Source organism: Physeter macrocephalus, chromosome 18, assembly GCF_002837175.3.
Source record: "Physeter macrocephalus isolate SW-GA chromosome 18, ASM283717v5, whole genome shotgun sequence".
Lineage (NCBI taxonomy): Eukaryota > Metazoa > Chordata > Mammalia > Artiodactyla > Physeteridae > Physeter > Physeter macrocephalus.
Window position 1 is genome coordinate 51785844 of NC_041231.1, and position 22848 is coordinate 51808691.

Genomic DNA, 22848 nt, shown 5'->3' on the forward strand with positions numbered 1-22848 from the left:
GATCCGTAAGTGCACTTTCCCAAGGGTCCAGGAGTCCATGGTGAAGTGACTTCTAGAGAAAAGTGTAGTTTTCAACCTGTAAAATATCATTGGATATCCACTTAAAAAGAGTACTCTTACAAGGACCCCTAATCTAAAACACCAAAAGCTGAGAGGCGCTTCTCTGGTTGGGGGGCGGGGGGGCGGGCAGAAGAAGAAGGAGGCGGAGAGGGAGGGGGAGTGAGAGGAGAGAGGGGAGGCAGGAAGAACTGCATCTGACCCACTCAGCCCAAGACGGATTTTACAGCCACCTGAAAACCACTGATGTTACACACAATCTACTGTTTATATTACACATAATCTTTTAAATAATAAACACTTCCATTGACACAAATCCTATTACAATAAAAGGTGCTCTTGCTACTTCCACGATGTCCTTTACTGTTCCACTCTCATCATTCTTTTTTTTTTTTTTTTTTCCTTGTGGTACGCGGGTCTCTCACTGCCGTGGTCTCTCCCGCCGCGGAGCACAGGCTCCGGACGCACAGGCTCGGCGGCCACGGCTCACGGGCCCAGCCGCTCCGCGGCATGTGGGATCCTCCCGGACCGGGGCACGAACCCGCGTCCCGTGCAGAGGCAGGCGACGCACAGGCTCGGCGGCCACGGCTCACGGGCCCAGCCGCTCCGCGGCATGTGGGATCCTCCCGGACCGGGGCACGAACCCGTGTCCCCTGCATCGGCAGGCGGACTCGCAACCACTGCGCCACCAGGGAAGCCCTCTCATCATTCTTTTGGGCCATTTCCCCTTCTAGATTGGGAGCTCCTTGGGGGCAGGGAACAGCGTTTTCTTCATGATTCTGACCAGCTAACAGGAGAGGGCCCAGATCACATACAGTTCTTAATGTTTGTTGGGGGAACGAATCAAATTGTTTCTAAGCTCCAGGTGTTGTCCCTTATTTAAGATTCTACCTGTGAGATGCAAAAAGACAAACAAAAAACAACTGGACCACAATTACAGAACACAATCCCTTAGTGTCACCATAAGGCAATTTAAGTTTTGGCCTACCTGGGCTGTGATCATATAAAATCAAGAGAACATGTGATGGGGGAACTTGATATGTTTCATTGATATGAAAACAGAATGTGACTGGAAGTACAATGAAGGTAGAGTCTTCTAGAAATGTGAGCCCAGATGACATTCCTAGGGAGAGGTGGACCACATTCATATGCTGGAGGGTTCCAAGAAATATACGTTAAATGCCAGAAGGCTTGGAATATTCCACATGTGTCCCTGAAGATAGTGAGCCAACCTGGGAGCAGGGACAGGGAGCTAAGAGAAGACCAAGCACAGGGCGGGGGGGCCACAAGGACCCAGGCAGCCCGAGCAGACAGGGCCTGCCAAAGCTGGCAAAGGCCTTGGCCTGATGAGGCAAGCGGCGGGGGCAGGGTGGGCAGGGATGGAAGGGGCTCTGACAAATTAGATTTTCAGGAATGTCCTCATGCCAGGCGGACTTTTGAGTTCCGTAATTAAGGCACAGGGGAATGAAGCGACCCGCACAAAGTCAGAGTTGGTTAGCAGAGAGAGAGGCTGTACCAGATCTCCAGGCCCTGAGGACTGTTCTCTTATTCAATGAAGCAAGTGTGCATGTAAGTGAGTCTACTGAGCATATGTCCCTTCTGGAGCTTCCGGTGTCTCCCCTGGCCCTGCCTTTGCATCTGTTCCCATCTCCCCTCACTTGGGACTCCTCCCAGGCTTCCTCTAGCTGCTCCTCTTTCTTACTAAAAAGGCCCAGTTCCAAGAAACTTTCTGAAATTCTTCCCTAAAGTCTCCAACCCACACTCCTCTGCCCAAACCCCTACTATGCCTTTGGGCTCTTGGCTCATCCAGCTCTTTTCTGAAATTTCTGCTGTCAAACACAATAGCACTCAATTTTATACTTGGCTTTTTCATGTCTTATTCAACACCATATCCCCACTGCCTGGACACTCAAACTAAGGTTGAACAACGAATGAAACAATGAAGGTTTCATCGCTTACAGTTTGTCTCTGGCTGAGGACAGGAACTGCCTGATGCTTCCTTTACCCTCCTTTCAAAGTTCTAAATAAAAATTTGATGACTGAGTTACACTGTGTACCAAATAGAAACATTTAATAGTAATACTATATCTAGTACACTGTGGTCTGGCGTTTGCTGTTGGGCTACATTTTCAACTGGATGACATCAACCTAATAAGGTCTAAATTTATTCAGCTATATTGGGATATAATTTAGGACAATTTATCAGCAGATAATTTTCTAAATAATTACAATGAGAGTGTCTAACACTTTAAAGCAAAAGATGTGCCATCAATATTAAACAGGCTACACAAATGCTTTCTGCCATTTCATTTGTATATAAAGCAGAGTGGAAAACTCACTTTAATGAGTGAGATTATTCATACTCTGCTAAGTTCTATCTAAAAAGCTACAACAGTTTAAGGGTGAAACTTCTCTGCTATTGGATTGCGAGCTCCTTGCGAAAGAGACCGAGCACTCGTTCTGTCCCTCTCGAATTTGTCCTTCCCTGTACTGTGCCCCTGCCCTCACCCAGAAATAGGACCAGGTGGGCTTCCCTGGTGGCGCAGTGGCTAGGAATCCGCCTGCCAATGCAGGGGACACGGGTTCAAGCCCCGGTCTGGGAAGATCCCACATGCCGCAGAGCAAGTAAGCCCGTGCACCACAACTACTGAGCCCATGTGCCACAACTACTGAAGCCCGTGCGCCTAGAGCCCGTGCTCCGCAACAAGAGAAGCCACCGCAATGAGAAGCCCATGCACCGCAACGAAGAGTAGGCCCTGCTCTCTGCAACTAGAGAAAGCCCACGCGCAACAACGAAGACCCAACGCAGCAAAAAATAAATAAATTAATTAATTAATTTAAAAAAATTATATATATATATAAAGAAATAGGACCAGGTGATAACTTGGTAAGTGTCTGCTGAACAAATGAATGAACAGACGAATGTGTGTGCTGCCCAGTCAAATAAATGTTCTGTCCTTTTCACACAAGGCAATGGGCGTCGGCACAGGGTCAATGGGAACCTCACCATACCCAGGACCCTAGAAAGATGTGATGAGGTCGGAGAAGAATTATGGCATCTCAGTGGGATAGAAAGAAGCAGGATGCCCAGGTACATCCAGACTTCGCCTGTGACTTGTGGTACCCAGAATGTTGATGCCTCCTCTCTGGGCCTCAGTTTTTCTAACTCTGACTTCATTTAACATCACCTATCCTCCCACCTTCCTGTCAGAATAGTTGTGCAGAACAAAGTAGTTTACTGGGAAAGTACTTTGTACACTACAAGGCACTATTTTAATTTCTTAGGGCTGTCATACGAAAGTACTACCGGCTGGGTGGCTTAACACAAAAGAAATGTATTGTCTCACAGGTTTGGAGGCTAGGAGTCTGAATTCAAGGTGCTGGCGGGGACATGTGCCCTCTGAAACCTGCAGGGGATCCTTTGCCTCTTCTAGTTTCTGGGGTTTGCTGGCAAGCCCTGGCGCTCCTTGGCTTGTAGACGCATCACCCCAGTCTCTGCTTCTATCCATCACACGGCCATTTTCTTCCTATGTGTCTCCGTCTCTGTGTTTCTTCTCCTTTTCTTACAAGAACACAAGTCACACTGCATTAAGGGCCCACTCTACTCCAGTGTGACCTTACCTTAACTAATTACATTTGCAGTGACCCTATTTCCAAATAAGGTCACATTCTGAGGAACTGGGGGTTACGACTGCAACATATCTTTTGGTGGGACACAATTTAATCCACAACAAACACCATGTGAATAAAAGCACCACATTTAAAAACCACTGACATAATGTTAAACTAGGTAATTTGGACTAATCTTCCTGCTGAGAATGAGAAAAGCTGGAAAAATATTTTAAAAATTCTGCTTGAGGTTATGGAGAATTAGCAGGCAGTGAAGAACGGAGCCAAGACTTAGAAGAAGAGAGAAATCCGGAGAGGTGAGCCTGGCATTTGGGGCTGCTCTTCCTCTAAGAATGCCTGCCACTTCTGAAAGAATTAGTTAAGAGGCTGAAAAGCTGAGCATCACTCTGGACAGCTTGTGAAACCAGAGAAACGAAAATTGGAGTCCCATCCCCAAAGTGCTACACCCTATGAGTAAAGATGAACAAAAGGCAGACTGGTCCTCACAGGGGCAGAGCTCTCTCAGTCCCTGGAACTGGCTTACAGTGACAACAGACAGCAGGTGCTCCCGGGGCCTGCCAGAGGAAAGAGTAATTCTCCCTAAAGGAAGAGAACATCCTCCAAGGCCTCCAGTTATTTCTATAAATTTTCATCTTTGATGTCTGGCATGCAATCAAAACTAACCAGGTATATGAAGATATAAGACAATGTGAATGGATTCCAAGTTAAAAAACAGGCAATAGAAACAAACTCAGAAGGGCTAAAAATAAAGGTGTTATAAGATGCAGAATTTAAAAAAAAGACGCTTTATATGGTCAAAGAGTTGAAAGCTGAAATTGAAAAGTTTCTCTGAGAATTAGAAACAAAACAAAAAGAACACATAGAAATTCTGGAACTTAAAAATAAAATAACTAAAATTAAGAATTCAATAGGTGGGTTTAACAGCAGCTTAAACACAGCTTGAAAAGAAAATTAGTGAACTAAATGATAGGGCCGAAGAAAATATCTAGTTTGAAACTCAGAGAGACAAAAGGATAGAAAAGAAAGATGAGAGCATTAGAGATGCACAGGGATGTAACAAGAAGGATTAACAGGTATGTAATCAGAGTCACAGGAGAGAAGAGAGAGAATTGGGCCAAAGAAATAACAGCCAAGAATTTTCAAAACTGAAGAAAGACATCAAGCACAGATCCAAGTTCTTAAATGAGCCCCACACAAGATAAATAAAAAGAAAACTATACGTAGGCATATTATAGTAAATCACTGTGCACCAAAGACAAAATGAAAATCTTAAAAGCAGACAGAGGGGAAAAAGACAGATCGGCATCAAAGGAGGAGCAATAAGATGGACTTTAGATTTCTTAATGAAAATACTGAAAGCCCAAAGACTCTGGAATATTGTCAAAGTACTGAAAGAAAATATTCAAATGTTTAAAGAACAAATACACCAATCTTAAGCAAACCCTTAACAAAGAAATAATATCAATCCCACACAGATCCTTCCAGAGAACAAAAAAGACGGCACGTCTCGATTCATTTTATGAGACTAATCAAACCATGACATAAACATCTGGCAAAGATATTACAAAAGAGTAAATCTACAGGCAATCCTTGTCATGAGCATAGATGTAAAAATCCTGAATAAAATATTAGCAAAATGAATCCAGCAATGTATAGAAAAAATGATAATACAGTACATCACAAACAAATGGGTTTAATAATGCAGGAGTGCAATTCATCACATTAACAGTATAAAGGGGAAAATCGTATCAGTAGATTCAGAAAAATAATCTTATGAAATTCAACATCTATTTATGATAAAACTTGCAAACTAGGACAAGATAGAGACTTCCTGAATCTGATAAGTGGTATTTATAAATAACTATAGCACTCTCATCATACTTGAGGGTGAAATGCTGAAAGCTTCCTGCTGAGATCAAGGACAAGGCAAAGAGGCCTGAATCACCACCTCTACTCAACATGATACTGGAAAAGAAAAGGTAAAGAAAGAGGGAAAACATTCCATTCACAGATATTTTGATTGTGTGCATAGATAATCCAAAAGAATCTTCAGATAAAATTCTACCATCAACAATTAGTTGGGAGATAACAAGGTTGGTCTGAAAATATCTCTCGTATTTCATAATACTAAAAATAAACACTTAGAAAAGGAAAAAAATTCAAAGTTATAATTTACACTAACATCCAAATACAAAATATCTAGAAATAAACAGAAAGATATGCAAGACCTGTATGTAGAAAATTCTAAAATGTGATTTGAATAAATTTTTAAAGTCCATAAAAGATGGAGGGACATACCATGTTCATGGTTTTGAAGATTCAGTATTGTAAAGATGTCAATTCTCCCCAAACTGGTCTACGGATTCCATGCAGTCTCAGTGAAAACCATAGCAATTCTTGTTTGTTCATTTTGTGAAAACCGGAAACAGATCACCTGATTCTAAGATTTATGTGGAAATGCAAAAGGCCCATAACAGACTTGCTCCACTAGATACTGAAACTTATTACTGAGCAACAGTAAGTAAGAAAATGTAATTCTGGCAAAAGACAAACAGACCAATGTAACAGAAGAGAAAGTCCAGAAACAGTCTCAGGCACATATATGTTCACACATGGAGAGACCAATGTTGCCAGATTCCTGGAACAACAGCCCTACTGTCGAGTAATCATGGGCAAGGCTCTTCCCTCCTCTGGATCTCAGTTTCTTCATCTATAACATCTATAATTTGGACTAGGTCACAAAATTCTGATTTGAAATAAACAGATTAATAAGCATTTCCAGTTAGCAGGGTGTCCCCAGGTCTTACTTCCACCTGAAAGCAAGACAATCTGCTATGAAACCATTCCCCCTCTGCTTTCCAGGAAAAAGGAAAAGCAGTGACTTATGCCCTGTGTCCTGCCACCTACAGATTTTATTCCAAAATATTCTGGTCAGTTGAATATAACAGAGTATAGCCTGCTGAGTCTTGCAGTGTTTGCTCGTTTAGGAGGCATACAAGGTAGCAGATGAATGGGTAGACCTTGGTTTTAAAATACTGCTTTTCATTTATACACGTATCAAAGTTTCTAATCAAACTATTTAAGCTCTTTGAGCCTCAGTTATCCTTATCTGTGAAAGGACAGTTATGGTGAGGATTACATTGAATAATGCTTGTAAAGCACTTAGGAGAGTGTCTAGCACACAGTAAGCGTTTCATAAATGAAAGTTGAAAATATACTGGGGCTGGGTGTTGGGGCTGTGGTGGTGATGAAGACAGGATGCCAGAAATAATAAACTAGACATGTGAGGATTTACCACAGTGTCTGAAGTATGGTTAATGCTCAATAAATATGTGTGGTATGGGGAAGTTATGAATTTCCTGGACTCCCACAAACTCTTGCTTATAGTGTCAGACTCCCTCTGAAATGATAACTAGATTACTAATAATTTCTGCCTTCCATTACTACTGAAGACTCGGCTTGCTCCCATGTCCCCAGCACACACACACACACACACACACACACACACACACCCAGCCTCAGTTAACATGTTTCCCTTTCTTCCCATCCTGAGATTCTGAGGGCCCCTCTGCCTCGTGTGGCCAACTTGTACCTGGGGAACCTGCAGCCTGGCTAAAGCCTACTTGATTTAATGAGGGTCTACCTTACCCAGAGACAATACAAAACTGCCAATAAAGGAAATATTTCAAAACCAACAAGAAGCTGGGTACTACAAAGCCTTATTCCAGAACTTACACTTTGGCCTGAAAACATCTGCCTGGAAGGGAGGAACGGACAAGGCTGACGCCAGAAGGGGCTGCAGCCCTCTCAGTCCTTCCTTCCCTCCTGGGAAAGTCAGAGCACCTCTGGACCCAGCCAACCACAATACCATAAATCAAGGAGCTTTGAAAGTCACAGATGAATATACTAACCTGTAATTAACTGAAGGGGTTTTCCTAAAGGCAGTTTTTGATTTGTAAGCTTATCAGACTCTTGTTCCTCCCTCTCTCTGTAGAGAGGGTTCCACCTGCCACCCAGGTGTTTGGACAGCTTCCTGATGCCTGCTGCTACCCCTCCTCTTCTCTCTCCCAGGAAGAGAATCTGAAACCTATCTTGGAAATCCACTAAAATGTTTTTAAAAAACATTCTTCTCCAGTGAAATCCCTGTTACTTGTGAAAGCTTATTCTGGTTGGGTGTTCAGTGGAACGAGAAAGAGCTCACCTGCACCCTGGGTAAAGAACAGCTCATCACTCCTCCACCCCTCAGCCTCTGTGTTCCAGCCACACAGCAATACTTCCCTCCTGGGTCCTCCCTCCCGGATCAGGCTGAGTGACAAGAGGGAACTCATCACTCTGCTTTGACTCAGGTCTGAAGTTCCAAATGCCCTGCAAATTGCTACCAAAAGCTGTGATCATCCCAATTTCTCAAACCCCAAGAGGACTACACTCTGACTTAACATTCAGTCACCTCAACAAAGCAGATGTAGAAAAGCGAAGGTGGCAGCTGCTGTAAACCCCTCTGGGGCTCACCCTTTGTTTGATTTCCTAAGTACAGCAATTAACTAAGTCAGTCTTCTATGATAAACTGTTTTGAAAGAAGCAAGAGTATTAAGTGATTTAAATTACCTACATGCTCACTGTAAGCTCTGCATCGTCCTAGCGCCTTGAGAGATACAGGACAACGTCATCCAACAAACCCCTATTTACAGCCATAAAGCAGGGCAGAGGCCTAGACTTAGCACACACGGCAGGAGGCTTGACCTTGGAAGCACAGGAGCTTGAGAAGGGCTGTAACCCACCATCTCACCTCCCCCAGACATCAGGGCCCACATTCACATGCAGTGAGCTCACACCTCTCCCATCAGCCCCTGGCCCCCACCCTGTGGAACAGAGAAATTCAGCCTCTGTGTGTTTCCCTGAGACAAAGGGACATCTACTTCAGCAGCAAGCAAACTTTTTCCATAGGAATACAGCCCTGAATTTTAAAAAATCAAAGCCAGTAAGAATAAAATATTTATAATAATTTATAACTACTCTTTTAGGAATATGTCTTCTATACTCTTGATGCATATTCTTCAGAAACACTATCTACTTCTAATGAACTGAGAAATCTCACAAAATTACCTTTAAACTGAGTTGCCAGATCTTTGACAAAAAGTACACAGGCTAGCCTCTCAGAATCATAGATTCAAACGAGTTTAGCAAAGAAAATCTCAGGACCCTATGCTAACTACCGTAAGGTTACCATGTGGTGTAGAATTCTGTTAATACTTAACTCACACTACCTCATTCAATCCTTGCAACAACCCTATGATGTAGTTACTATTATCCTCCCATTTTCTGGATGAGGAAGCTGCAGCACAGAGAGGTTAAGTCACTTGCCAACTGTCACATACAGAGCTAATAAGTGGTGGAGATGGGATCTGAATCCAGGCGGTCTGGCTCCAGTGTTCATGTCTTAACCGTTCTTCCCGGAATGTGAAGAGACTGGGAGTGGGTGATACTTCACTTGTGGGCAATAAAAGTTTAAAGTTTAATCAGCGTACATTTAAAATCCATTAGTGTTAGTTCATGGGCACCAGGGTCCCACATTCCCAGCTACAGTAACCTGTCATCCCCTTCTTACCTCCCCACGCATGGGACGTAGCACCTCAGCCCTGCTCAAGATCACACAGCCCCACAATCACCATCACAGAATCCCTGCTGGAGAGGGCCAGACTCTTTCGCTACAAGAGGAGTTCGAGAACTGAGGTTACCCATCCCGGCCTAGTTCTTTCCCTACCGCTGCTGACTGAAGGAACACCGCCACACCAGGAAAAACAAGAAGCTGGTTAGCAGATACGCCAGAACAACAACTCTACTGTTCCCAGCAACTGGCGAGAAAAGCATGGCCATGGGCAGTGTTGGGCGAGAGCTTCAGTGTGGTCCTCCTAACCTGCTCAGTTCTAGAGGGCAAGGGGTGGAAGGGACCCATGTTTACTGGGCTCCCACTGTGCCAGTGTTTGTTCATGACCTTGGTCCACACCTGGAAAGTGGGCATGGTAATTTCCTGGCATAAATGAAGGCAGTGAGGCTCAGAGAGCTTGACTGGTTTGCTCAGCCGGGACATCACAGGATTGGAACCTGGCTTTGTCTACCTTCCAAGGCCTCAACTGGATGCATTTTTTCATCCTGCCATGCTGTAAAAATTCTTTCTCAGATTTAACCAACAGGGTATCCTGATTTTTATGTAGCCAACAAAATAAATAAAAACACCAGTGAATCAGTATCAGTTTCTTTAAAATTTTTTTTTCTATGTAAAACTTTAAAAATTTTAAAGGGCAAACAAAACAGTTGCAAAATTGTGATAAAGATTAAATATTGGGTAAAGGCTGCATACAAATTAAAAAGAACAGCCCAAGATCACCCCCAAACCACACAGTACTATATATAAAATAATCAACAAGGACCTACTGTATAGCACAGGGAACTCTGTAATAACCTATATGGGTAAAGAATTCTGTAATTTCCTATATGTGTAAAGAATATTCTGTAATAACTTATATGGGTAAAGAATCTGAAAAAGAATGAATACATGCATGTGTATAACTGAATCACTTTGCTGTACACCTGAAACTAACACAACATTGTAAATCAACTATACGCCGATAAAATTTTTAAAAAACTAAAAAAAAAGATCACCCTCCCAATAGTAATATATAAACAGAAATACAAACTTGGAAAAATTTCAACCTCACAATCAAATAAAATGCAATCAATGTATGTAAGCTATTAAATTGGCAATTAAGAACTTATAAAACATAATGCTGGTACAAGAACATGCTATTGGAAGTGTAAATTACTACTATCCTTTTGGAAAGCAATTTAGTAATTTGTACCAAGAGTCATAGATGCTTTTGCTCACTCCTTCAACCAGTAATTCCATTTCCTGAGTCTATCCTAAGGGATTCATTTAAAATATGAAGAAGTTTTATGCAGCATGGATACCTTCTTTCCGCATTACTTACAAGTGGAGGATACATGGAAAGCAGCTTAAATGTCATTCTGATAAGTGTTGGGATATTTAGTTAATAAAACATTACTCAGCCATTAAAAACGATGCAACAGAGTCTATGTAGCAAAATGGAAAAATACTATCAAATGTAATATTGAGGACAGAATAACTGCAATAAGGATGCAAAAATAATGTAATTTATGTAACACGTGATTATGTAGACATGCGATTATCACTTTGGCAAAAAACTTGCCCATGACATGACAAAAGGAAACATACCAAAAAGAGAAAAGCAGGCGTACAGTTCAAAATATTGTATTCAGTCTCTTCTGATAGGCTCACATGCATTTGCCCCATCGTCCACTTTCCATGAGGCCCTTTTTAAACCAAAGAGGACCACAGGTAGGGTGGTATTCTTGTCTGCTGTGATGGACACTAGCCCGCTTGGCAGGCATTGCCAGGGGGTGAGTTTCCAGAAGGGAGCATGAAGGGTGGCTCACAGCATCCCTTCTTTCATGTGCTTTGTGGGCAGCATCTGTGCTGTGTTTGCGTTCTGACCCTACAAAGGTTACTTCTGATCCAGTAACTAGTTGTGGTTTAGGGGCTACACTGAGGGCTACGGGGGAAGACCATGCAAACTGAACTATAAAAGCTTTTTAAAGTTTCTTTTAAAACTTAAAAGAAAAAAAACCCAAAAAACTGAGGACTGTGTTTTCGTCTGTCTTGCACCTCAGGAGCAGAGGGTTCCCTGCATCACATGCAGTAGTTCTGGGCACAAGATTAACGCGGTCCAGGTAAAAGCTCTGGATTTTCTCTCTGTGTGTGCTTTTCTCCCTGTAGCCCGATTCCATCTCCCTCACCCCACAGGAAACTGTCCGAATGTGCTTGAGGTGTATCTTTATGTTTGCTCACAAGATGTGCCTATTTTTAACTTATGGAAATATTGGTTTGTGTATCTCATTTTAATTTTCCACTGAGCACGATGTTCTTAAGATCTCTCACAGTGCCGTGTGCACACTTCCCAACTGCTGTGTAAGCGACACAGTGAGGTGTGTCTCCACCAGGGCATTTAGTGCTATGCCCTCTCCCGGCCCATCGCTCCTTCACCCCTTTTCTCCTTCCTCCACTTCCCCACTGGTCTGCACATGGTATGGCACAATATCCACAGTGCCAAGTGAGTATGATGCAAGTTCTTTAAGTGCCTTTATTACTTTTCTTTTATAAAAAAGTTTTTGGCTGCGCCTCACGGCCTGCCGGATCTTCGTTCCCTGACCAGGCACCTGCACCCCCTACAGTGGAAGCGCTGAGTCTTAACCACTGGACCGCCAGGGAAGTCCCGCCTTTATTACTTTTTTAAAGAGAAAACTGCACTTGACATTTGTAGTTTTCAAGAATGTATTTTTCTTGTATGTCAAGAACTCTCGGTGGTAACTTTAATCATTAAGAATAGATAAATAGGGGGCTTCCCTGGTAGCGCAGTGGTTACGAATCCGCCTGCTGATGCAGGGGACACGGGTTCGAGCCCTGGTCCGGGAAGATCCCACATGCCGCGGAGCAACTAAGCCCGTGCGCCAGAACTGCTGAGCCTGCGCTCTAGAGCCCGCGAGCCACAGCTACTGAAGCCTGTGTGCCTAGAGCCCGTGCTCCGCAACAAGAGAAGCCACCGCACTGAGAAGCCTGCGCACCGCAACAAAGAGTAGACCCCGCTCACCGCAACTAGAGAAAGCCTGTGCACAGCAACGAAGACCCAATGTAGCCAAAAAAAAAAAAAAAAAAAAAAAAAAAAAGAATAGATAAATTTAAAAAGTATACTCTTAATTTCTCTTATCCTCTCTTAGACCTAGTTTGAAGTGGCTTCTTTGAGAAGGGCCACAGGTGGCCGCCTAAGACCCTCGAGGTCTGGATCTGAATTCCAGAGATGGCCGGAGGCTGCCGCAGCTCTTTGATGGCATGATTCTGTAACCTGGTATCTCTGAGGTCAAGCTTTGAAACTGACACTCTGGGAGCCACGTATGTCTCCGTGAGTGCGTACAGCAGGAAAGCATGAAAGGAAGCGGGTTTAGCTGGGACAGGAGCAGGGGGAATGTCCCCACGGAGCTCTGTGCCCTGCCTGTGAGCCCATCACAATAAAAGCTGTTTATGACGGCAACTCTCTTTAGTCTGTACAGACTCCTTCCTCTGCAACCTCATAACATTCGTGTGTGGGCCAGGGATGGGGCAATCAGCTCTGGACTAGGAGGGAAGAGGCCAAGGCTCCGAGGGTGAGTTGACCTGCTCAAAGTCACAGGGCAGAGAGGGATGGGAGTGACAGTCCAGCCTCCATTGGTGTGATCACCCCTTACCCTCTCCCCTCCACCACAGGGGGACAGCACACCTGCCCACTTTTTGGAAATTGGGGCTCTTGACAGTCTGTGTCTGCCAAGGCCCTGGTGATCCTTGTCCTAGTGACTCTGTGCTCTGGGGATCACATTTCTACCAGTCCCTCCCTCCCATGATCCTGGTGAACCAGGCAGGGAGGCACCAGTGAAAAACGGGAACCCCAAAGGGCCAGCCTCCCCCTTGCTTGCAGGCATCTTTTTTCTGAGCTGGAAAAGATCTTAGGAACCATATCCGCCAGGGTTCTGGCAGGAAACAGATGGCACTCTCAAACTGGGTAATCTGAGGAGAGTTTAATAAAGGGACCATTTATAGAGGGGCGGGCAGGGGGTAGGGGAACCACAGCGCAGCGTTCTGGGACCAGTAACAGTGCCACATTTACACGCCAGGACCACAGGGGTGAGGGAGGAGCGGCTACTGGAACCTTAGACGAAGTGCCCTGTGGAGAGCACTGCCGACCAGGGGCCCAGACCTGGTGATGCCTCAGGGTGGAGCCAGGAGAATCAATACTTGGGCCTCGCACCGCCACCCCCCTTCCCAGCGCCCTCCAACCAACCCCTCTCATCTCCTGTCGGTTCTCCCCACCAGGTAAAGAGCACAAGGGGGGCAGGAAGCCAGGAGCCCATTCACACAGTCCCTGTGGTCAGCTTCCAGAGCTCAGGGCAGGGCACAGAAGGGTGAAGAGTGGATCTGAGGGGCAAACAGAAAACATCCACCCAGCCACCTAGCTTGAAAGGGATTGTGCCCCTGGGGGAAAGGCCTGGCCCAGAAAATCAAAGGATGAGTTGCAGGGCTGGGCGGGGCACTCGATCCTTCAGTGCCAGTCCACACTCCTCAGCTCTCCATTTGACCTGAGGATTCCTTTCGCTATTAGGAGGAGTTTATTTCTCATGTATGGATGGTGTATTCCAGAGCTACCCCTACTCCGTATAGTCTAAACTCCCCCAGAGCAATTCCTCAGACACCTACTAGGTTCATACCTGGGCGCTACACCTCTGACCCAGAGTCAGGGTTTCCGCAATTTAAAGGGACCGGCTCAGAATAAACACCTTGCAGCAGGTGCAGGCACGCAAAACACAAAGGGGTGAGGAAAACGGGCCTGTGGTTCTGCAGTGAAGTCCAGCTGAGGCACCAGGAGGGAAGAGGGAAAGTCCTGCATCCAACCCCCGATCCAGAGAGCCAGGACCTGCCCTCCGTGAACCGGCAGAGCACCTCCCACTCTACACACATACAGAAATAGCTGTGCATTGACCCGTGAGTCGCCCAGGCCTGGAAAAATCCTCCAGGATATTTTAAAAATCACAGGTTCTTCCAAGCCTTGTTAAACTCGACTGAAGAACTGGCTGGCTAAAAAAAGAGCGAATTATTGAGATGCTTTTGGTAGGCATTATCTGTGCTGAAAATTCAAAACAAAAGATCAAAATGTTATTTGACTCTCAGTTTCCTTATATATTCCAAAAACCTTGCCCCCTTTATGAAATAAGACAGGCCTCTCAATTCTCTGGATAACAGACTTACCTCCAGAAAACCAGGAAAAGACTATCAACGATACTCTTAATATCTCATGAAGATATTAGCATGGCAGCTCTATAACTACAAAATTAAAAACACCAGAGGACTCTTGTTTGGGTTCCAAATTTTTATATTCATTCATTTCATCTCTAAATGTTTCTTGAGTCCCTAAGTTTGGAGCTGTGGGCAGAACAAAGTGTAACAAGACTCAGAGAGGCAGAGGGGAGCCAAATCACAAAGGAAGGTTCTCCCACCTTCTCCTTTTTCTTGTAGGCAGCGAGCAGGAGCTTCCAAACAGAGGCATGATTAGAGTGCATCGTGTTTTGGCAAGTTGTGCCGGAAAGATGTACAGGATGCTGATGGTGAGCCCTAGAGGCCGGAGGCCTGCTTAGGAGGCTGCTGCAATACTGCAGGCAGGATGTGAGGATGGGCAGAAAACTGCTTTCCCAGACCAGAGACGTAGGGAAGGAAGGAGCAGAGACTGGGACCACGTCTGCGTGATGCAGCAGGGAGGTTTGCCCTGGACGTGTGGGATGGAAAGGGACTCAAGGCCATGGACATGTTTTCTCCACGAGAAGGGCGCAGAGAGCTGCAGGCTGAGCGCACAGATGAGGGTGAGCTGGGCCATCCCCGGGGCCCGGTCTCGAGCCCACTGTGCACTAGGTGCTGACTCTTGGGAGCCTGGGGTGCAGCAGTGCTCTGGGCGGGGAGCTGGAAGGGCACCTCCCGCCCCTGATGGGCTCCCTGGCTTCCATCTCTACCCCCAGGGGTCACTGCTTCCGAGAGTCGGTTCTCCCTCTGCACAGCATGTCATGCTGTGAGGTACCCTCTCAGCTCGGGTCAGTTTAGGACCTGGGGTCCTCCACTCACTGGTGCGGGTCCTTTCCTCTGAAGCCTGATAGAGGGTCCCACCCCTTCTTCTCCTGGTGTCTGAAAGGGACCAAGCGAGAACCCTCGCCCAAAGGGAATTAGTACTCATCAGCCAAAAAGCCAAGCCAGAGCTTGGCTCTGCTCAGCAATCTGCCTTTCTTCTCTGCTTAAAAAGCAAATGTCACATAACCAAGTTCAAAGTTTCCGTGAAGGGTTGTTCCGCTGGCAGGTCCAACAGGCAGCCAGCCCACAAAGCCAACTCCATTCTACAGAATTCTTCAGGTTGAGGAGATTGACTACACAGCCCTCCAGCCCTGGGCAAGCTGAAGGAGAGCTCCTGAGGCCACGAGAGCATGTGGTGGGGACCTGGGGAGGAAGGCAGCGCCATTCAGTGACTTTCTGTTTCAACCGTTAGAGCCCAGGCATAAGCTGCTTGAATAAACCAGTTACCTAGTGGCAGCGTCAGTGGCAGGCCAGCTTGGGGACCGGCCAGAAGCAACTGCACGTGGACTGGGCAGGGGCTGGGCCCTCAGTGCAGCACTGTGGCCCACTGGAGCTTCTCTGGGCCAGAGCACGAACGCAGGGTGGAGGAGAGAAGGGGGACTCCTGGGCTTCTGTCCAAGAGGCCCCGAGCTGGTGCCAGGAGGCCGGCGCAGGGCCCCAATTGAGAGCCGTCTGGTGGGAGTGTGACATACCTTTGCCTTCTGTTCACCTGGACAGCCTTGTGATAACTCTTGTGATAACAGGGCCTCCTGGCCTGATTCTTGCCCTGGCCCTCGGGGCCCAGGTGTGAGAGCTCTCCCTGCATCCAGAATCACACAGACAACCTAAAAGCTCTACTCAGGAGACACAGGAGCCTTATTCATCCCCCCTCCCCCCGGCCCCTTCCCAGATCACTGAACTCCTGCTCCTGTCCTGTGTTGCCAAACAACTCTGCCCCCTCCCTGCCCCCGCCTCCAAAGGCGGTCTCACACCTCAGGGTTCAAAGCTGTTTTGCAGCAGCAACAGCTGTAATAACAGCCACAAGCAGGCCTCTGGAGTGAGTCACGGCTTCAAAGAATGTGCCTACACATTCCCTCATTCGTCCTGACAACTGGCCCTCACCTCTCAGCAGCCTGGGATGAGGACGTGGCTAAAGGCGTCTTCCTCACAGAACACAAGGGTCTCCCCAGGGATGCCGGCAATGAGACCAGCCACCTTTCCCTGGCTCTCTCCTCTGCCCTGAAGTCAGTATGCAGGGGCCCTGGCTGTCTCTCCAACAGCCAGATGACAGGAAGCTCACCCCCATCTCAAATGGTCTCCAACAAAAACTGAGGCCCACCCGGGGGATGGTGTTTTCTGGAGCACAATTCACATGGACTCAACGTGCATGACGCCCCGAGAGCTGTGCAGTCCTGTGCCCTGAGACTCCCCGATGTAACGGGTCGCAGAGGACGTGGGCTCCACCAGCACCTGCCCCAGCCACAGGGCTCTCTCTGTTGAGGAAAGAAGCCACAATGTGTCCTGTGGCTAAAGGGTGACGGGTGACCACCGGGATGGGAAGCCTCTGCCCGATCACAACGCTCCTCACCAAGGGGTTACTGACTCACCCCGGACACTGTCTCTTTTGGGGGGTCTGAATGTGAGATGCAGCCATGGCAGCAGAGGTGACAGTTGGCTTGAGTCAGTAGAGTGAGGAGTAGAAGGAAGAGAAAGAAGAGGGCAAAGAGGCCAGCTTTCCAAGCCAGGAAGAATCGCGGGGTGTGGCAGGGAACCATGGATGCCCGATTCGAAGTGATGGCAGGACAGCTCGTGCCCAGAGCTCCTGGTACCTCCCGGATAACAAGGTGCCAGAGGGCCTGCTGGGAAGCACAGAGACCCACGGGGAATGGACTCTGTGTTGCTGGGACCCACGTCTGGGTCTCTCCATCCCTGGGGAATCTCCCAAGCCCTAAGGCAAACTGGGCATACCTCTAGTGAGTTGAAAGAGCCTGACTAGACTAGAGAGGAGGAACCACTGAGCCTCAGAGAGATGAAGTGACTTGCTGACACGGATGCTGATGGCTGCTGACCCACCAAACATTCCTTGTCTCCCTTTCTAACCGAACCCTGATTTCTTTAGGGACGGCAATGTGTCCAGCTAAACCTTCTCCCACAGAGTCCCCTACAGCCAGGTGGCCATGTTCTGGTCAATGAGACATAAGCTGAGCGTTTCAAAAAAAGCTTTTGCTTTCCTGATCCAGGGGCTGCCCCACTTTCTCCCTTTCTGCTTCTTCCTGCCTCAGATGCAGCCATCTCACAACCATGAGGACAAAAGCCACAAGGCGGGGCTAGTGCAGGTGGGAAGGTAAGAGAGTGGGTCCCTGAAGACACCGCATGAGCCCGGGGTTGGCTCCCTCCAGAATTCTCATGATGTCAGAAAAATAACTACCGACTTTTCTAAGTCACTCTCGGTTGGGTTTTCTGATCTTTGCAGCTGAATGCATTCCTAACAGCTGCACCTGCCTGAGTCACAGAGCTGCTGGTCGGTGGGGCAGCTGGGACCCTAACCAGGTCTGTGAGACCCTGAGCCCGCCTTCCTTATTTTCACTGGGAGACACGACCGCCTGCTCTCAGAACAGGAGGTCTGCAAATTAACAAGTTGCTGTATGTAGAGCACCTGAAGCATCACAGCAAATGCCCAATAAATATTAGCCACGGTTAGTACCATTATTATTAGGTCCAGTAGGCTCCAAGCCACTTAAAGCTCCTCTGTTTCAGACCTAACACCACAGCTGCACGGGACCAAGAAAACGGTGTCTCTCTTTCTGAGGAAAAGAGAGCGAGGAAGGGCTAGGTCCTTTGGCCTCACAGGGCTGCTGGGAGCAGAGGGGTTGTCCTCTGGGAGGGACTCCCATCCCCAGAGCCTGCCTGTCCTCAGGAAGCGCAGCACAAACACATAGCGATCCCTGCCATGGTCAGCGGATCTGAGGACTCCCTCCCTGGTCCTTCAATCTGGATGCACAGAAAGCCAGACAGAGGCCCGCGGAGGGGTCTGAACAGGTTTAGTTTGGGCCACCAGGCACCCTTGCAAACTCACACATTTCTCCTCCCCCCCCAGACATAGAAGTGTGTCTCCTGAAACCCGGATATTCCCACTTTTACAAAAGAACACTGGAAACCATCTAAATGTCTAATAGTGAGGTACTATTAAAATGATGCTGTGCTCACAAAATGGAATGCATATTTTGTAGTCATTAAGTATATTCTCTAAGGATTTTTTATAACACGAGAAAAACTCTCATGTTATGTGAAAAATAGCTGGCATGTTTCCGATGATGCCCTTATGACATTTATGCATATACATATGTAAGAGAAATTTAAAAGGAAGAAGAAAAATCTTAAAATGCTAACAATGGTTAACACCTTTAAGTTGTGGTATTATGGATGACTTTTGTGGCTCTACACCTTTCTATATTTTCTAAGATTTTAATAGTTCCTTTTATAATCATATGAAAAATCCTTATAAGTTGAAGAAAGGAGAAAGTATGCTCATGACAGAACTTGCGACATTATTATTATTTGGACAGCATATTTGGCTTCAAAACGTGCTGTTTGCTAACAAACAGCGCACATTTCAGGGAAATGTTTAAAAATGGAAGAGTCCCGATGTGGCCGTCTTTAGTTCCCAGCAGAGGAAAAGCAGCTTCCTCCCTTTACTGGGGCCTGGTCTGGAGGCACATCCCTTACCTCTTTGAAGCAGCTCTGATCTGAGACCCCGCTTACTGGGTTCCTTGAGAGAACATCCTCCTTGTAAAAGACGCTGGGGGTTCTGAGATTACTCTGGACTGAGTCCGTCAATAAATATGAATACTGACCACCTCTGCCCCATTCACAAACCACAAATCTGTGAGACCCTTGGAGAGCTGTGGCTTGGTGTTTAAATGGTTTTGATGAGGTCAGGACGTGGTTTCTTTCCCTAATAAGATGAAAAGTGAATGAACGCTAAGATACATGTTTTCTCTGCAACAGAGATCTCTGTGTAACCAGCACTCCATCAAAGATCAAACTTGTGTCTTTGGAACCAGGTCTAAGCCAGTCATCAAACCACCAGAGCAACGGCAAACGTACCAATGAGAGTGCTCTGAGCTACCTTTCTTTCTGTTTCTCCTCCCAAAGATTCTGGGTTCCCACCTCACACAACTTTTTCAACATATCATTTGTTTCCTCACATCAAATGCCTGAACCCAGTGGTCTGAAAACAACAACATTTCCAGCATCTTTCCTTCACTCTCAGCACAAGCAGATGTCCACCTAGACCTGGATGTTTAGAGCTGAAAGTTAGTTTTTCACCACCTACCCAATGGTTCAATATATTGGGACATTTTTCTCTGGGCCAAAGATCAAAACACACCAGAGATTACAATAAAACCATTATTAAAAACTCATGCAGTAATAGATTTTCTTTCAACACAAGAAATTGTGTTGTCTCATACAATTTTCAGACTCTGTTTCCTTGCATTCAGGAATTACCAGAATGATACAAGCAAGTTTGTGTTACTCAGACCCATCTGTGACATATGCAGAAGCATTGGAAGGTTTCCCCTATAACCCTCACCCAGTTTAAGGACATAATCAGTCTTTTTTTTTTCGCAATGTTAAAGTTCAATAGCTTGAAATGTTACCGGTCTGTGAAAAGCAACATTACCACACAGCAACAGCTCACAGCTCTGATACCCAGAATATGGAATCTGTAAAATATCTAACAATCCAGACTTTATGAAGTAAGAGTTGGCTAACAAAGCAACACAACATCGCAAGAGGAAATATTTAATCTGTTTGAGCAACAACTTTTTCCAGCCAACAGATCACAGAATGCTGGAACTGGATGGACCTTGGAGACCCTCTAAGCTACTTTCTTCAACTTAAGGGGTCCCGGGCACCCCTTCAAGGGCGTGTGATTGGAATAAAGCCTTACAGTGGGAGGCAGGGAGGCGGGGCGGCTCTCATCTGGACTTCCTGCATTTCTGGGTACTAGTATGTAACATTTATGTTAAAGCATTCATCTCCCTCCCTTGCCCAAACACACAATGTATGTCTCCTCCCTAGCTATGGAATAAAAACCCAAACCTGGTTTCAAGGCCTTGGTCCCACCTTTCCAGGTTTATTTCACATCCTTCCAAACATCTGCACAGGCTCCCTTCTGCACCAGATACCATCTTCCGTGCTGAAGGCCCCTGTCCTCTTAGTATCTAAAACATCCCCTCCTCCAGGAAGCCACCAGGGTTCCTGACCTAAAATGCTCTCACTCTGCTGAACAACACGCCAGCTTGTCCCTACCTCCTTTAGAGAATGTATGGCATTCTGTGCTCTATTATTTGTATGTTTGTTTTATATGCTTCATTAGATTGCAAGATTCCAGAGGACAGCGAAAAAGCTTGATTCATATTAATTAATTAATTAATTATTCCATGGTCCTTTGCTCATAGTAGCTCTCAAGAAACTCAGAACAAATATATGCATAACACATTTTTCTTGAAATGTGAAGGCTTTTCTTGTGGAAGGCTCTTTTTGTGGAAGGCTTCTTTCACTCAGCATGTTTTTTAGTTTCATTATAAAGGCAGACCCCAGTGAGGCTCAGCTCAACTGCACTTCAGTAATTCTGTGTAAGTGGAATTAAAAGCACACTTTTCGTTCACCTTTTCTCCCCAACATTTTATTATGAAAAATTTCATATCGACAACAGAGTATGTTTAAGGCCACCTAGAGTCTACCACTAACATTTTACTATACTTGCTTTATCACATATCTATATACGTATCCATTTTCCTGTCCATCCATCAATCCATCTAGTCTTTTTGATGTATTTCAAAGTAAACTACAGATGTCAGACTTTCCCTAAATAATTCAGCATGCCTATCATTAACTGCAGTTCAATATTAATTTTTTTCTTTTGAGGTAAAATTCACACTCAGTGAAGTGTCCAAGTCTGAAGTGTACATTCACTGAGTTTAGACAAATACATACACCTGACTAAAAAACCCCTTACTCCTCCATAAAGAACCACTGTTTTGATTTTTTTTCCCCACCATAGACTAGTTTTGCCTGTTCTAGAATTTCTTATAAATGGAATCATATAGTATATACTCTCTTTGTGGAAGGCTTCTTTCACTCAGCATGTTTTTTAGTTTCATAAGTGCTGTTGCATCTTACGAATGTAATTTTCTCCTCAGTATTGCTGAATAGTATTCCATTGTATAAATATCCTACTGTTTGTTTATCCATTTTCCTATTGACACCTAGGCTTTGTGTTTATTTGTCAACATATATTTCAATTTCCCTTGCATACATAACTATGAGTAGAATTGCTGAGGCAAAGAGAAGGTGTATATTTAGTTTTATAAGAAATGCCAGACTTTTTCCAAAGTGATTATACCATTTTATATTTCTGCCAACATTGTCTGAGCTTCAAAATCGTTGTGAGGAGGTGCCTGATGTTGAATTAGACTTTTTTTTAAAAATAGACACAGGGCTATTCAGATTTTCTGTTTCATCTTGTGTCAGTTTTGATGAGTTGTATTTTTCAAAGAATTTGTACAGTTCATCTAAATTGTTTAATTTTTTGGCATAAAATTGTTAGTAACATCCCATTATTTTCCCAATGTTTGTAGTCCCTCTCTTATTCTGGATATTAGTAATCTTTGCTCTCTATATAGTTAATAAATTTTATTGATCTTTTAAAAGAACAAGCATTTGGATTTATGGATTTTCTCTATTTTTTGGTCTACCTTCCAGTTCACTGATTTATGCTCTTATCTTTACTATATCCTTCTTATTACTTATATTGTGTACTTTTCTTAAGAGGAACCCTTTAGTCACTGATTTTTTAGATCCATATTGTCCCACATGGTAGACAATAACCACATGTGTGTATCCATTTAAATTAAATAAAGTAAAAACTCAATTCCCTAGTTACACTAGCCACATTTCAAGTACTTAATAGCCACACATGGCTAGCGGCTACTGGACTGGACAATACATATACAGGACATTGCCATTATCACAGGAAGTTCTATTGGACAGCACATTTAAGACCTTTCTTTTTTCTAATACAAATATTTAAAGCTATAAAATTTCCTCTATATACTATTTTAGCTGCATCCTACAAATTTTGATATGGTGTATTTTCATTATCATTTAGTTAAAAATATTTTCTAATACCTTGTGATTTCTTCTTTGAACCATGAAATATATACAGTGTGTTGTTGCATTTCCAAACATTTGGGGTTTCCCTAGATATATTTCTGTTATAGATTTCTAATTTTATTCCATTGTGGTCAGAGGATATCCTATATTCTCTATATATTTCAAACTTTTAAATTTTATTGAGACTTGTTTTATGGTCCAGCATTTCAACCAACTTGGTAAACATACCATGTGCATTTTATTTTTTTATTTTTATTTTTTTTTTT

General features: G+C 45.0%; 1 protein-coding gene and 1 long non-coding RNA gene across 2 annotated transcripts in view; one reads left to right on the forward strand and one right to left on the reverse strand.

The window, feature by feature from the left end:
- Nucleotides 1-22848, reverse strand: part of CTDSPL (CTD small phosphatase like) — a 109398-nt gene that overhangs the window by 46101 nt on the left and 40449 nt on the right. The gene's annotated exons all lie outside the window — the stretch shown is intronic.
- Nucleotides 14675-19722, forward strand: LOC114484219 (uncharacterized). Its single transcript, XR_003676833.1, has 3 exons — nt 14675-14910; nt 17683-17744; nt 19409-19722. It is a non-coding gene; the product is annotated as an uncharacterized lncRNA (long non-coding RNA).